The following is a 12702-nucleotide window of genomic DNA, read 5'->3' as shown; positions in this document are numbered from 1 at the left end:
GATGCACGATAAGGAATCAAAACAGGAAGCACGGCGCACTGACATCAAGAGACTCGCTCAGCAACGTGGCAGGAAAAGGAGGAAAATACCCTTGGCAGTATATGGAAGGGAGCTGCCTGGCCAGGACAGCTCACTGTTGGCTGCAGTCAAATTGATTTCCCTGCCTTTGCTCCACCCCTTGGGGTGCTGGGCCAGCACAGCAAGAAGCACACCCATGATGAATTGCTTTTTTCTCTTGCTTTCCCCTAGTCTAGGGTGACTGCTGAATATTCTCAGTGCAGACTTCCCCAGGAGGACCTCACTTTGGCTGGCAGGGATGGCTGCCTCCTGGTATCAGTGCTTTCCGGGGCTCTTAGCCAGCAGCCAGCACCTACGCTCCCTTTACTGCAGCTGCAGCTTTCAGACGCTGACGCAATTTTCCTTGAACTGGAGCCAGAATGGGTGAAAATCCCCACTGGAAGCCCTGTGTTGCTCTAGCATCTCAGCATCCGTGCCCCCAGGCTTGGGAGAAGAGGAACTCCAGGTGTTAGGCTGCTGACTGGCAGCTCCCCAGATCTTCAGTCCCAGAGGCATGGGCATGCTCATGATGCCAAAAGGGGGCAGCTAGAAGCGCTGCACATTTGAAATAAATGGCAATATAAATGCATTTGGGCTGCAGTGGGTTCCCTACACTTTGAGAAACTGCTCTGAGAACTGTAATTCCTAATACCCTCAACTAAGCACGCCTTTGCAATGATGGGAATAGAAGCAGGGAGGACGGGCTGGGCAGTGAAATTCCACTTCATGCCCCAGGTATTGGTTTGACAAATATCAGCACTTCCCTGGGGACAAGAGGGGAAGTGCTGACCCCCAGCTGCAATATTTTCATGCAACTTTCTCTTCTTTCCTTCCCAAATGGATTTTCTGCCTGTCAGAGTAACCCCATAAGGCTCCATAGGAGTCGCTCATGGAGCCCCAGATCCCATGTTCCAGGGTATGTGAAACCAGAGAAACTTGAATTCTGCTAGGTGCTCAGGTTATGGCCATGGACCTCTCTTATTGAAGAGAAAGAGGCGGGGGTGCTGAGTTGAAGGAGACTTTTACCTCTGCATGAAAAATATGGTTTTAAATAGGAGATTAACTGTGGCAGTGCCACACAGGCATATTTAAAAATATGTATATGCAAAGATATCTATTTTCCTTCTTCTCTCTTAATTATGGGAAAACTGTTGAGAGCAGAGTTAAAAGCTGCTACAGAGAGGCATGCCCTGGAAAGGGAAAATCTGCAGGAACGGCAGTGGAAGGAACATTTGGGTATCCTATTGAAGCTGAAAGAGAATGCAATATAAAGTGATGACCACAGAAGGGAGGAAAGAGCAGAAAAAAGGAATTAGGAAGGGGAAAAAAAGGCAGCCAGGCAAATGCTGTCAGGCTCGGAACTGCTCCAGGGATGCTGATTTACGTTGGATTTTGACAGGGCGCCATTGGGTAATGGCTCACCTTCGAAGTCTGGCTTGACCCATTACTGTCATAGGTGGTAGAGGAATTACAATCAAAACCCAGATCTGATTCCCAATTTCGGAGGTGTTCAGATGTGAGGATTTTATTTAAGGCTCCCTTTAATAAAAAAGTGGGCAAACTGTGATCAAGGGGAAGGAATTGTCTCCGTTTTCATGATTCACATCTCCCGGCACCCACAATATATGCATTTTCATGCTCTGATCTGCGCGCTTCTGAAGGACACAGCTGAGAACAGAGCGGGGAGCTGCCGACTGAACGGCAAAAGGCAGAAATAAAGAAGTAGTTACGTTTCATTCCTCCTAACGCCACGCTAAATTGGTTCTGCAGGCTTCCCCCAGTCTGGGGAGCTGGGAAGGGGAGGGAGAGAAACTTCATTAAGCGAAAGATTCTCGGAGATAATTGGGAGGCCAGGGATAATAGCTGCAGCCTGCATTGTGCTGGGAAAGGAGAGCGCTTGCTTCCTATTTGCTAATTGAACACGCTGCGAGCTGCTTTCCGAGGGGCCAGCATTCGAGCTGCAAGGCTGAAGAGATGTGCATTTTTACTGGTTTAAATAGACATTAGGGGGCTCCATTTTTTAAAAAATAAGGCTCTGTGCTGGCGACACACAAACAAGCGTGAGCAGCACAGTCCGCGCCTCCCCCACCCTCTTGGCTTGCAGCTGGGTCTGGGTTTCCCTCTGCAAAATGCTTTGGGCTGGGGAGGTGCTGGGTTGGGGACAGTGGGACAGCCACGACCAGCGCTAGGAGGAAAGGATGGAGGGAGGGAGGGGGAGAGAGAGGCTGCAGGGACAGGCAGAAGCGAAGAGGTAAGCACATGGGATCTCAGAGCACGTCACTGTGCGTGGACTTTCATAATCAAATTCTCCCCCGAGTAGAAGCTGGCAGCGCTGTCATGCAGCCATTGGGTTCTGTTAAACAGGACTGCAGTCCTGCTCCCTGTAGAAGAGATGGTGCGCGGTTGTGTTTCTAGAGGTGGCCTTTTTTTGCAAATGCCGTGCCTGGTGAGGTTGTTTGCGCACACATCCCCGTGTGCCCTAAAATTAAGCAGATAACAAAATCTATATCTGGCTAATTAAAAATCATTAACTTCATAATGTCTTATTAGTTTTGTGCATACAGACTTGTCTTCAGTCCTTCTGAGCAAAACATGTGAGGTCTGATTCTCACGCGCCCCACGGCCCATTTAACCCAAGCAAGAGCAGTAGATCAGACTCAGGCTAGGACTGCACCCTTTTTAAGACCTTTTCTGCTCATGGTGAACTGTTGGTATAAACGAGCACACAACCCCTGAACACATCACGCTGTGCAATAGTCTGGGTCCTGCAGGCTGCCTGAGAAAGTGTTCCTGCCAACATCAGTTATTGTTTCCTCAGCAAACCGCTCGCAGCTCGGGTCCATTGCAACAATTAGTGATAAATCACTGCTGGGAGCTCGGGCCGCCCGCTGGAAGGATCCCAACAGCCAACCACCAGCAGGGTGGGAGGACATGCCGCGCCGTCACGCCTCATGCTCTCCCTGTTTTCAGTGATGGGGGAAGTGGGGCTCCGTGTTAGTTCTGCATATACGGTGTTGGGGTGAAACAACGTTCCCTTCTGGCAGCATGGAATCAGCACGCATCCCAAATTTTCCTTCTTCCGCTGCACATGCTGCCCCCATGGAAATCAGTGCAAGCCTCACACAAGCATACGAGGGCAGAATCTAGCTGGTAAATCACAACCCAGATCATAAATACATGTTTGAACCCTCTCTTAATACGATTCATTAAGAAGGAGCTTTTACGGTTGGGGTGGTTTTAATTATCGTTGTGTAATTTTATTGTTATTGTTTCCATTAAACATTAACAAACGTTCCTTATTTTTGGTTAACAAAGATCTTTCTTAGATTGCACAGTAGTTAATGAAAACCACATAAACACATGCAGAAAGATACCAGGACTCTCATTCAATTACGTATAAAACTTAAAGTAGGAGATCTATAAAAATCCAGATTGTAATGAATCATAAATAAATATGGAAAACTAACAACTGCCTTGGGTAGAGTAGTGGATTTATAGCCCAAAGATTTGCATTTTGAAGGTCTGCATCACTGTCTGTGCTGTGCTTGCTCTCACTCACGGTAGATGCGCATTCTCAGCAGCCTGATCTCACTTTCTCCACTTATCTACATGAACTCTGCAGCTCCACAGTGCTAAGGCTGAGATCCTCCTTTGCCCAGTGTGGCTTCCAGGTCTCTGAAGCCAGAATGAAACCACTTCCCAATCCAAGAGGGAAGTCAAATTGTGATTCCAGCCCATCACAAACACCTGGACAGAAGAATGCAACAACCCTGCGAGAACCAGTCCTGGAGACAGGACCAAAAGGCACAGGCAGTGTTTGCAGACTCCTGTGCACTGAGAGGCATTGAGCCAGACATTGCCCACGTCAAAGCTCATGTTCCAGCCTCCCATCCCCGCTCCAGGATCAGCCCTGACTTTGTAACTTTGCAGGGATGGCTGAGAAGTTGGAGGCCCTTCCAGTGTTGCCCCAATGAAAGCAAAGTCAACATTTTGGTCTGCAGATCATGGGAACATCAGCATTCAGAGAGTTAAAGGGTGACAGGAGTGGAAAGATTTGATAATGGCAAAAAATCGGAGGCATCTGCTCTGGCGCTACGAGTGTGTGTCAGTCTGTCTGACACAGCTGTTGCCATGGTGGCAGAGTTCTCCCCAAATTAGCGGACAAGACAGATGATTGCCTGAGTGAGATGAAGGAAGTGGGAGGTCACCGCAGATGGGAATGACTTGGCCTTTGGGCTGGGGCTGGGTGCTCCTGCTGGGGGTAGATGATGTCAAAACGAACCTTGCAAGCCCTGCAGTCTCTTCCAGCTGGACAGATGTTAGAGGGACTGGAGACAGCTGCTAAGAGAAATGGAAATCCCTGGAAGTTTCACCCAACCTAACCTCATCTCTATCACTTTGAGAAGCACGGCAAGATGATCCCTACGGCACTCACGGGAACAAGCCTTGAGAAGCACAGCCCAACATTTTGGAACATGTCTGCATACATCCGTGCAGCTGTTTGGATGGGCAGGAGACTCAGCTGTCAAAGCCAAAAGGAGGGAAGGCCTGGGAGCCCCAGGCACACCAGGAGCTGAGGAGGAATAAGGTTTACAGGTTGGAAATGCTGGGCATCTGGAGGGATGTACATGCCTTTGGGCCTGGAGAGGCTCAGGGGGATGAGAAGGGGAATTTGGGACAAGAGAAGTTTGAAGGGGAACACTGGGAGCCCAAGTGGGAAAACTGGGTATTTGAAGTCTGGAGCAGAAAGGGAAGGACTGGAGGAATCATGGTCTGCTGCAGTTGTGCACAACAGCCAGCACATGTCACCATGACTTATGTTGGAACTTCTAGGCTGGGGCTGCTCTAGCCCCTGTGGGGAGCTGCAGGCAAGACCAAGGAGCCGCCTTCAGCTCTGCATAGGAGTGTGGCACTGCCTGCACCTTACATACCCCAGCAGACTAGAACTGGCCTGGCTGCAGCTAGCAACACCAGCAGGCAGGCTGCAGTGCTCCAGTGCGGCCAGCAAGGATTGCAGAACAAGTTAGAAGTATGCTCGGCAAACCACAGGCTTAAAAATAAGGAAAAACACATTTCCTCTCCTCAGGAAAGTGTGACATGGTGGCACTTCTTTGAGCATTTCTTTCCTGGCTCGGCAGTATCGTTCCTACTCCTGCTGCTTTCCTATTGCACACCGAGTTCATAAAAGTTAGCTCAGACATTGCGAGGCATGTCTTAACACTGTTTTCTGTTTTTAATCTAGACCTCTAACACCAAAAAGAGACAACGTGAAGGAGATAACTGAGTCTTTCACACAAGTCTTTCCTTTTTTATATATACTTGATAGACTATTCAGTTTTGAAAGATCATTTACAGACTATTTATCGTGGTCTCCAGTGTCCAACTCCAATATTGAAAAGATGGACTGCAAACCCTTAATTATTCTTGCACGTCCTGTATGTATGAAGAAACCATAAAACAAAGCACAAGCATGCTGTAGGCTTGTAATAGTTTGATGAAGATTTCAATATTTTTCAAGCTGCTCATTCATTGTAAAAGATGGACTGTTTATCCCAGGGTCCCATCTATCCAATTATTTCTGTCCTGATTACGTAACTTCCTCAGATTTCTCATCCCACCACTCAACCTTGCTTACACCGAGGGTTCACGTACCTTTTTCCATATGGGTGGCATACAGTGATGGGTAGGTGCATCTACAGGAGGTGCTCTGAAGGAGGTGACAAAGCACAGAGGCACCAGCTCGCCCCCATTGTTTCAGTGCATGGCAGGAAGCTGAGAGCACAAAAAAGGAGCATACAGTAACGTGGTTTTGTAGCCAACCTGTTTTTACCCGAGCTGTTTGCAACCTAAAGCTAACAAGAAGCATAAAGTAATAATATGACAGTGGCTACCACTTTGCTGTTGTGTCTATGGCATGGCACAGCACGGCACAGCATGGCACAGGACGGCACGGCATGGCACAGCTCGGCATAGCACACCATGGCTTCTGTCCTAACAAAGCCACAGTGTGAACCACACCGCGCGTACAGCTGGCAGCCTGCTGCCAGGGCTGGAGGACACACATCGCTGTGTCTACAAGGAGGGTTTTGTCTGAGCAGACGGGAGGACGAGAGCTTTCTCTGCTGGAGCCTCAGAGATATGCATGGCTAAGGGACAGGAATTTCTGCCCCCCGGCTTCAGCTAACAGCCAGCTCCCCGCATACCATCTTGTAATCCACCTACCAAAGTCTTCATGTCACAAAGTAAAATGAGACAGTAAGCAAGCTTTTCTAGCAGTGTGATGCTGCAATTGAGATTTCAAGTGTCGATAAACATAGATAGGGCTCATAATACCTTTCGCAAGAACTAAAATCACCTCGTGATTTTCCGCAGTGTGCACCATGTTCATCGTCCTCTCCCTGGTGTGGCTGCAGTCCCCCTGCACCCTGGGCTGTGCCCTGGCAGCCATGAGGCCACTGTCAGCACACCTGTGGTTATCGGCTTTCATTTATTTTCATGTCACTGGCGGAATCGATTTCTGCATTTCACTGTGGGCTGTGGGCAGGGCCGAGCGGGCACGGGGAGCAAGGCCGGATGGGGAGCTGCACCGGGCGGCTGATGATCCAATTAAGTCAACAAAGAGCTGAGGCGATGCGATCCAAGGGCTCCAACGCTGGGAGCAAACAGGGAACCATGGCAGAAGGCAAAGCCAAACGAACATATGGAATAAGTTACTGCGGGGATGGCGGAGGCAAAGTGCGCAAATGAGTTCAAGAGATGCCTGGGTTTTTCTCGAGAGAAGGAAAGGACTCGAGGGCTCTGCTTGGAAAAGCAGGAAGGAGGGATTAAGATAAAGCCCAGAGATGGAGGCCTGCTGTGCTGAGTGGCCTCTGCTTGTTCCTGGCTTCATTTTTTTTTTTTTTAATTTGACTGTAACAGATATTAATGTAATTAAAAGATGCGGGAACTACTGGAGAGCTCTGCAGTAAGTTGAGGGCGAGCAGAAGGAAGCAGGAGTGGGAGCTACCTAGCAACCAGCGTGCAAAGCCAATAAAGTGAACAGATAGGGAAAATCCAGTGGAAAAAAATTAAAAAGAGGGGAAAAAAAGAACCTACGATAATGAAAGGCAAGCACGTGCATCTCATCCCCAATGTCCTGCCATGGTGTAAGTGGGACTGCTGACAAACACGTAATGAGCATCTAATTGGGCACCACAGTACAAAAAGGACATAAAGCCATGAGAGATCACCCAAAGGAGGGCTACAAAGATGTGAAAAGTCTGGAGGACATATGAGGAGCAGCTGAGGCCCCTCACTGTGCTCAGCGCAGAGCAGAGGAGCTGAGGGGAGGCCTGATGGCGGCTGCAGCTCCTCACAGGGAGCGGAGGGGCAGCGCTGAGCTCTGCTCTGTGTGACAGCGACAGGGCCCGAGGGAACGGCATGGAGCTGTGTCAGGGGAGGGCAGATGGGGGTCAGGGAAAGGGTCTGCACCACAGGGCGGTGGGCATGGAATGGGCTGCACAGGGCTGTGGGCACGGCCCCCCCCCCCCAGTGCCAGAGTTCAGAGAGTGTCTGGACAGTGCTCTCAGAAATAGGGTTTGATTTTGGGTGGTCCTGACCCTGCTTTTCCCACTGTGACACACTGCTCCGTGCCAACGCCTGGAGCTTCCACTGAGGCTTCCCCAGCTGCACTTGCACGGCTAAAAGTAAGCGCATCCATGCTGGCAGGATCAGGGGCTTGTTTTGCAGTAATGGATTTGTTGCAGAATTATAGCTAACTAACTGTGTCTTCTTAAAAAAAAAAAAAAAAAAAAAAAAAAAAAAATTGGTTATGCTGGTTTTTGAGTTTCAGGCCATTAAAAATTACCCGGAATGTACAGTCACTCAGTAGCAGCTTCGTAGATAAGGATTTAATTATAAGCCCTGCACTCACTTATACTCTTTGAATACCAAATGCATTTTGTGATTGCTTTCAGAGTGCGCTATTTTTTTTTTATTTTTTTTTCCCAGAAATTTGAAGGCAATTGAGCAATTTTACAGTCTGGAGTCCTGATTCAGCAGCCTTCCCTGCTCAGCAAAGAAATGATGTGCTTAACTCCAATGGGACTTGGGCATATGCTTAATTGGGACCAACATTTAAGATCACATTAAAATTAAAATCTTAATTCTTGTGCCAATCCTGAGCCTCTGTGCAGAACACCGTTCGGTTCCATGATGCAAACTTTTATACAAAGAGCTCCTTGAAGAATCTCTGCTTTGCTGTGTATATGCATGCGCGTGCTGCACAAAGCCCAAAAGGTTTGGAGAAGAGCTTACATGCAGTTTGTATGTAAAATGCTTTGAATACAATGCATGCATTACCATGTATGGGCGTTTGTATTGCGTTTGAATACAATGTATGCATTCAAAGAAGGAGGAAAAGAAAAGGAAATTGTGCAGATCCCCTGGAGGGTTAGCCCAGCAGCACAGAGCAAGGAAAGCTGAGGGCAGACTTGTAGCTGGAAACCTTTCCTGTCCAGTGACAGCTTCCAGTTCTTCTGTTATCTGTTTATTATAATTAATAATTTTGGTTTTGCAACCCTACTTGCTGCTCTTTTTCTTTTTTTGTCTCCCTTGCCCCACACCCAGACTCATTTAAGAATGGGATGCTTTGGGACAGCTTTGCAACACTGAGCTGCCCCAAAGCACCCAGTGACTGCATATACTGCAAGCTTCAGGTACACACTCTGCTCACCTGAAAGATTTGTATTCAGCCTTCCCTCAACCTAATCACTTGGTGAGAGGCCAGGCAGGGCTGATACTACATCCTCCTCCAAGTTCTGGTTTCAGAAGAAATTCCATCTTTTTGCACAGCATCTGCTTTGCTCCTGGGGAAAAAAAAAAAAAATCAGCTCTGACAAGCTTGTGTTGTGTCATGGAAAAGTCATTTTACTCGCAAATTCCCAATTGAGCTACAGGCAGCACAGAGGCTTTGTCCCTGTGCTCTGAAGAGACGTGGTCTGCAGGCACTGGGGATTGAGGTGAGCCCAGTGACCTGGGGGTCAGGGCTCAGACTGATCTGCACCCTTCAGCAGCTGGGTTCATCCTTGTGCTGCCTCTTCCCCCACTCTCTGTGTCACCTGCAACCTGCTGAGCTCTCCAAGCCACAGTGTCCTCATTCCACAGCCTGCACACTGCACATAACGGTGGTATCCATCCCAGTACACCTCACAGGCAGGTGTTCAATGCCCCACATCTGGTACCTTGCTCACTATAGGTCATGCTGCTGGGGCCCCAAAAATCACAAAGAGTCTACTGACCACTTGATCAAATTGGAAGAGTTTTAACGTCACTTCCCTTGGAGGATATCAAGCTTTGATGGTCCCATTTGTGCCATAGAATCATAAAATGATGGAATGGCTTGGGTTGGAGGGGACTTTTAAGTTCCCCAACCCCTGCCGTGGGCAGGGCTGCCCCCCACAACTCAGGCTGCCCAGGGCCCCATCCAACCTGGCCTTGAGCGCCGCCAGGGATGGGGCACCACAGCTTCTCTGGGCAGCTGTGCCAGCACCTCAATGCCCTCTGAGGAAAGAATTTCCTCACCAAAACCAACATAAATCTCCTTTAGGCAGTGGGAAGGCCCTTGGAAGTGTCTGAGGGAGCTCCATCCCCATCAGTGACAGCACATCTGGGGACAATCATAGGTGGCAATGCAGTTTTGCATCGGGAAAGTAACTGCCAGCACTCTGCATGCTGCTGTACTGCAAGGTAGTGTCTGGATATTAAATAAGGAGCACAGAGGTTTTTCTCACTATTATAATAACACTGCAAACTGCTATGTTATTTATTGTCATATCATTTTTGCCAAGGGCCTTAGCTTGTCTATTGGTCGTTAGAAGCAGAAGCATTTGCAAAACAGTTTAAGAAAGCATCTCGCACTGTTACTCCTCAGCTTCCATTTCCAAGCGATCTACCTCAGAAAAACGGCAAAGCTGCCTGCACGCAAACACTGCCAGATGTAGAAAGCAAACGAGCTGAGAGAATGAAATGCTTTTTATCATTTCTTTCAGCCACAGTAATCGTACGTGTTACTTGTAACAATTGTGGGAATTAAATTTTCAGAGGGAAGTGGGATTTAGGTGAATTTTGAATCCCTTTTTGCCTAGTTTGGTGTGATCTTTGTTTGTTTTGTTTTGTTTTTTAAATCACAGGAGCAGAAACTCATGCAGAAAAGCACTGCTGGTGTGCATGAGCTCTGCTCTGCCCCATGTGCCAGCCCCAGGCAGCTGAGGTAAGAGCTGCATGGTATTTTGCAGTAACAGCCCTCACGTTCAAGCACTTGGCAGACACTGCAGACACCACTATCTCTGTTCTACAGGTTGGGATTGTAAGAGAGAAGGGGTAACCTGGTTTGCCTGCAGTCCCAAAGGAGAGTACAGTGCGATAGCAGGGCAGCACATTATTCCTGTCTACGTGATAATGCTGAACAAGGGACATGTGCTGAGGAGGCGGCAGCTTCCTGTACTCCTACTTCCATTCAGGCTTCTTCTTAAAGGTTCTGCAGATCTGAGACCACAAATCTCTTAGCCCACAGCACTCCTGCGCTCAGTGACTGCACGGTGACCATCAAGGACCACAAGTGCTTTGAGCTCTGCAGAATGCTGAGCATCCCCACAGCTTCTGTGCCCACAAATCCCCAGGTCTCCCACTCAGGGTCAGGATTAGATGGAAATGGCTCTGTGTCATGATCCATCCAGAGTCCACCGGGATGTTAATTCATGGCAGCAGGGGAAATACATGCTCCCCGACCTGCTGTGCACAGTGCCGCGCTGTGATTCGCGCTACTCAGCTCGCACAGCCACCCTTTGCATCCGTAATGACGGGAGAAAGCAGGGCTTCATCCTGGAGCTCTCTGTATAATCAGATGCCGTGCTGTAGGGCTCTGGAAAACACACCAGAAATAATAATTGGGAGGAAATAAAAGGTTTCGTTCAAAACAGCATGCGATTTAAATAAGGAGCAAAACAGAAAGCGCTCAGGATTTGAGCATCCGAAGAATGAACTTGTAATTCATTTGCATTGAGGCTGCAGGGGGAGGAGTGTCATTTAAACCAGCAACAAACCCTACTTTAGATGTAAAGGGGAGACAGTGGCCTCCGGGCAGGAAATAAGCAGGGGGACGAACTTTGTCATGACGCATGCAGCAGTCAGTGATGGGGCTGCAGCTGGGCACTGCAGAGCAGGGGGGTGGAGGGGATGGCTGCCCAGCAGCTTGTGGGGGAAGCAGGGATCCGTGGCTACAGTCTGGATCAGCATAGAATCCACAGAGGGTCTGTGGGATTTGATCGCTTCCAGAGCCCTGGCAGCTTCAGCTGGAAACTTCCCTCTGCACAGAGCCAAAAGGGTCAGGATGTCTGCATATGTCTCTCCATGCCCACGAAGTTGAGTGCTGCTGTTCTTTAACTCCTTATCGGCTGGCACTGGGGAGGCAGGTTGCCAGAGATGTGCAACTCCTTCCTCCCGTAAGCCTCATGAGGAAGGAGGGGATATGGGAGCTGCTCCATGCCCTGCCCGCTGCTGCGCTTCCCTTCCCTCCACCTCCTGCATGCTCACATATGCACAGCCCCGGGTGTACAGCCCATGTGCTCCCCGCATGCTGCAGGGGTGCCATTTGTGCAGTTTGGCCAGAGATCTGAAGTTTATAATTATTATTATTTGTATTTATTGGAGAAGAACCGGTCCTACTGCGCCGTGGGGAAAGCCTCGCTCTTCCCGCCAGCTCCCCTGGCTCACAGAGAGTCTGATTGATCTGCTCGCTGCTATCGTGTTATTACGGTTTAATTGCTGGCAGAGAGCAGCCACTCAGGAATGCAGCACTGATTCCTGCCGAGACTATTGGGGCTGAAATCCTCCTACCCAAGACACAGCTCCTGCCATGGCAGCCCCATTCCTGTCTACAGCATGCTCAAAGGTGCCAGCACTCCGCATCCCTGTGTGGTGCAAGGACACCTCCTGAAGTATGTCTGATGAGCATCACATGTTGCCACCTTCCAGACAGATTTGCTGCAGATTTTCACGTTGAGTGACCTGGTTTCTGGATCTCACCAGAAAAATAATAACTGTCATCCCATTGATGCACGGGGCTGGCAGCCCCCAGGTTGGCCAGGCTTTTGGTTCCCAGGCTGAGGAACGTGGTTTGGCCTTCTGCTTTTGTGCCCCTACAACCTGTCCCTGCTCTGCTCAGGCCCTGTTTGTGTGAGTTTCTCTCCAGCATGCGCCAGGGCATGCCCCGAAGCCAGCCACAAGGATCACTTGTTTCTCCTCCTCTCTCCCGCAGGCTAATGCAGCCCCATGCCCGCATGCATGGCCATGCACATGCGTGTGGGTTTGCAGGGAAGGGAAAAAGCCTCAGGCACTCTGCAGTCACCTGCAGCCATGGGCAACTGTGCCTTTATGGATGCCTGCCCCTGCATGGTGCTGGGCTGCTGTGCCTGCCGCGGGGATGAGGAAAGAAGCTTGCAGACCTAACTGAGCTGGTGTAAGCAGTCCCTGGCTTTTGCAGAAGGAAGCATCCTTGGTCCGTAGCAGGCTGCTTACTGGCTGGAAAAGGCCTGAAGCTCAGAAAGGAGCGGGGAAATGGGACACTCTGTGCCTGCTGTCCCCGTCCCCCCTCTAGTTCATAAAACC

Source organism: Phasianus colchicus, chromosome 1, assembly GCF_987193195.1.
Source record: "Phasianus colchicus chromosome 1, bPhaCol1.hap1.1, whole genome shotgun sequence".
NCBI classification, from domain to species: Eukaryota; Metazoa; Chordata; class Aves; order Galliformes; family Phasianidae; genus Phasianus; species Phasianus colchicus.
Note: the sequence above shows the minus strand (reverse complement) of the source record.